General features: G+C 46.3%; 1 long non-coding RNA gene across 1 annotated transcript; it reads right to left on the bottom strand.

The window, feature by feature from the left end:
- Nucleotides 1-901: 901 nt before the first annotated feature.
- On the bottom strand, nucleotides 902-4,251 carry LOC130683507 (uncharacterized). The gene is made up of 3 exons (XR_008997285.1): nucleotides 4,037-4,251; nucleotides 3,325-3,440; nucleotides 902-1,319 (listed from the first exon to the last, which is right to left on the bottom strand). It is a non-coding gene; the product is annotated as an uncharacterized LOC130683507 (long non-coding RNA).
- Between the last annotated feature and the right edge of the window lie 200 nt (nucleotides 4,252-4,451).

The raw sequence follows: 4,451 nt of genomic DNA, 5'->3' as shown, positions 1-4,451 counted from the left end.
GATTGAAATCAACAAACTCTTAATAACGCGGCCCTCTCTCTTGACAGAGGAACAGGGATTGTTCTTGTGGGTTCTGTTGTAGAAAGCTGGTCCTTTGGGCTCCTTTCAAAAATGGATTTAAAATATTTTATCAACTGTACCTCAATAAAGCTGGGGAAAAAAATAAACATCACAAAATAATAAACTTCAAAATACCTTGCATTATTCACAGTTTTCAAATAGTGCTAAGTGAACTGAAATGGTGATGAAACGTGCCCCACGAGCCGTTCCTCAGGACCAGCCCCTGGCCACGCCCGCTGTTCCTGGGCTTCAGCTGAAACTTCTGGCGCCCATCTCCACATCTCCTGTACTTCTGGGTTTTGCTCTATCCATTGTAGACACTGCCTTTCGACTTCCTAATGACATAGGCAAGGAGTTAGTTCACTCACAGCCCTGGCCCAGTCCATTCTTGAGGTTTACTTATGTCACCCTTTCCAGAGAACGAAGTTTACAGAAGTGTGACTGTGGCAATATTGTGCACCCCAGAGCTTAATGGTGTCCTGCATCTCCCTGCCCAGACGCCAGGGGTTTAATTTCCTCACCTGCCTTTCTGTGCTGCCTGCCATTACCAACCCCCAGCTCCCCTCCAGTGGTCTGCTGGCAGCAGCTGGTGCCCGGTTCCCTCAGAGCCCCTCCCTGGGCTGTCCTCCAGTGTGTCCGGTCACCTCCTCCACCTGTCACAGAGCTGCCATCACGGAGCTCCCCTCCCGGCTCCCCTCTCTTGCTTCCTTTACTCTCTCTTTGCAGGAGCACAATCTCAAGTTAAGGATCCCTATTTAACATGAACGTTTTGGGACCACCTCAGGAGAGTACTTATACCTTTAGTATGCATTAATTGGAAAAAAATACAGAAGGACCAAAAATTACCAGGAAGGCTTGTCAATGAATTTCTTTTATTTACCAGGATAGCATCTACTGACATGTGAAAGCCTCTTAAGACTTTAGGCTTAAGGGCTGGATCAATCTCACTTCATTCACTCTTTGATCCCTCCCGGCGCCTTCCTCACCCCCTGGTCTTCTGGTCAGAGATCCTTTCTCTTGACGTTTCACTGAGCTCCCGCTACTCCCTCCGATCCAGTCGGTCTGAAGCGCGGGTTTAAGGCCCCACCCGGCATGTGCACATGACCATGCCTGGCAAATTGGGGTCTCCTCCTCCGGGACGCGTTGTCCAAGCAGGCCAGTTAGAGGCTTTCAGAGGATGGGCTTTCCTCTGAGAGCTTAGCTCCGCGGCGGTACAGAGCTGCAATTATCCGGGACCATCTTTGCCACATGAGGCACCCCTGAGGCAGAAGGCATCACAGAGGAAAGCAGAGTTGAGAGACGGAAGGGGGAGGAGGTCATTGTTTGAGCCCTGGATGCAGCCAACTTTAAGCCCCTAGGCCTCCCTGCTATAAGAGCCATTGTGGGTAAAACGATAACATTTCCAGAATATCTTGCCTGGCTTTAGTATATCTGCATATCATTAGGCGTTCAGTGGTGAAAAGCAGTAAGGCTTTAGTGCATTTGCATCATTCCTCAGAGTTGGAGAGAAGCTCATTGCCATATCAATGGATAATTACCTGGGCCACGGAGGGCTTATCTGTACCCGAGAAGTGAGGGGGAGGGTCGGTTTTTGGCTTCTGCTGGAGCAGGAAAGGGAGAAGCGGCCCCAGACTGCAGTCTGTGAGCAATAAACGGATTTTAAACTTTTTTTCTCCCTGTGACTGTTTTCGGTTTTTAAAGAGCTATTTTGCCCCAGGATTTCCTGTCCTCGGACCTACAGCCAATATACTGTATGCCATTTTTGGTTTAAACATATTTTAGTTTGATTTCTTTCTCTTGGAACATAAAGAATGGTGACGAATATATTTGTGAACTTGGGCAAGTTATTTGCCCACTCACCTGCACCCCAAGTCTCAGTTTCCTGATTAATTGGAGAGAAGAAGATCTACCTCACAGGTAGCTGTAAGATTTCAGAGAGACAACATGTATGTACACTCAATATATTATCACTGTTAGTGATACAGCAATTTCCTTTGTTGGAGACACAGGATTTGCTTGCTCTCTGAACAGTGCTTAGTGTACACATGATTGAGAGGCCCCTGCTCTAACTGGCCTTCTAAGTGAGACAGGGACCATGGATGTGGTCAGAGTAGGGTGAGGGCCTCTAGAAAAAGCAAGGCAGGATATTTACAGTCAGAGCAATGTAACTCCCTGCAAGAAAACCCCACTACCAAAACTCTGTGAAATATTAAGCCCTAGAATCATTCTTCAGTGAGATCAGTTAATATTCCCCAGATAAAGAAGAGTAGCACATGTTTTTATTATGCTAATCTTTTGTAATCATGCCTAAGATTCACTTTAGCATGCTAAAATGCCCAGGCCTAAGTGCTGTCTTTCCTCCTTCAGATCTGATGAAGTGATATGCAAACCAGGCAACTAATTCAGCATGCAGACCCAGCTGTAAACAACATAGTAAAAGGCAAGAAGGATTCCACCTTGAGATGAGGTTGCATTTTAACACCTAGGAAGTTTAAGAAGTAAGATTCTTAACTTTCTCTTTAACAATACACAATAACTCAGCCCACTTTGGAAGCTGGGCAGGTGGCCTTGTTTGATATGCTCCCTGACCAAAATGCTGGAATCCCAGGGAGAACTCAAAGCAGGAAATTCCTTATGTTAAGTTAATTCTAAATATTCAGGGCCCACTTAACAAGTCCACACCCCTAAGCCTTTTTTCACGTTCCCCCAAATCCTCAATTGCCTATAAAACCCTTATGGGCTCTCTTGTACCCTCCTGGCTCGAGCCAGGAGCTCTGTCCTCTCACTGTATCTCTCAATAAAAGCCTCTCCCTGGCTCTCCTACCTTGGGTGTTTGCTAAGTTCATTCTTCCACTCCTCAAACAAGAACCCAGCATCACAAGGACCTGTGGCCACAGCTTGGAAATCACTGCTCTGGGGGTTGCCTTTTGAGCAGAACAATGTACATTCTTCCATCCCCTTCCAGTCTGTACTTATTCTTTTTCTAAAAGCATGACTGGCTGTTGCACAGCTCCCCCTACCCCTATTCCCACCTTAACCAGCCTGGACGCAGGTTACACGCAGGATCCCCATCCCCTGTTATCTCCCTACTCCCCATTCTCAAACTTGCACAGGAGGCAAGGCATTTAAAGTGGTGCATTTCGCAGAACACTTCTTTCGGTTACTGAAGTAGAAATAACCTTCCCAACGGGTACTATGGGCATGTTTATTCATGCAGAATAAAATCACAATCACACATTGCTCAGGACAAAAAATGCTACCAACCAGGACTGCAGTCGGTTGAGTTGTCTTTTAAACGTCACCTTGCTACTCATTACTTCACCATGTTGCCTGTGAGCTCACAAGGGCAGAGAGATGGTGGCAAGGGTCAAAACTTTCAGCTATGAAAAAATTGAATGTGAAATTGTAATATCTATTAACTTATTTTGTTTCAGGCAGATTGCAAAGTCAGCTCCGGGGAAGTCACTGCCCTGGTAAAGTGACCTTATGTAGGGACTCCTAATTCCCAATTTGTTTTTTAAAATTTATAAAATTCAAAGGTACATAAGGGAATGTGGCACTGCAGCCTCCCCATTGTCTCCGCAGAAAACCACCACCATGACCAGATAAAGGTCGTGGCTGACCCTGAGTCGCTGCCCTGAGATCCATCTCATGCCCACATGCCCCCGCCTGGAATGCGGTGGTGATGGGAGCAGTGCTTCTTCGGGTTCCAACGGCTCCCTGCCAGCAGTTCTCCGTCAGTGGGCATTGTTGGGTGGGAAAGGCAGCAATTAAGGGGAGGCATCTAGGGCCCATTTTGCTTATGTCCTGATGAGAGGGGCCAAGAGACTGAGGAGCTGTGGGGGCTGTGATGGGGACCCTGACTAGGGCAGTGTCTACAGCAGCCTTCCTCTTAGGATATTTCAGGGGATCAGAATCTTCACGGATTCAAATGGCCTGTAGAGAAATAAATTCCACTGACCTGTTTGATGTTTACCTTGTGTAAGGCCTTTCCTTTGGAGGTCCCTAGGAGTGGCACTGGATATAAGATTTGGTATTGGATCTGCGTACAAATCCCAGCTCCAAATGGTACAGTCCCTTTGCAGCTAATGGGGCAAACACATAGCACCAAGGGCTGACAGGAGGTCAGTCTGTATTTCATAAGGAATCATATGGGAAGAATGAAGAAATGACTTAAAATTCACTCAGAAATGTGAGTCATTATTTCTTTTTCTCACTGATCAATTAATTTTTTATTTTGGTATCATTAAGGTACAATTACTTTAACAACATTATGGTCACTAGACTCCCCCTAATATCAAGTCCCCCACACATACCCCATTACAGTCACTGGCCATCAGCACAGCAAGATGCTACAGAATCATTACCTGTCTTCTCTGCATGCACTGACT

The sequence above is a fragment of the Manis pentadactyla genome, chromosome 4 (genome assembly GCF_030020395.1).
Source record: "Manis pentadactyla isolate mManPen7 chromosome 4, mManPen7.hap1, whole genome shotgun sequence".
Lineage (NCBI taxonomy): Eukaryota > Metazoa > Chordata > Mammalia > Pholidota > Manidae > Manis > Manis pentadactyla.
Note: the sequence above shows the minus strand (reverse complement) of the source record. Positions and strands in the feature narration are given on the sequence as shown.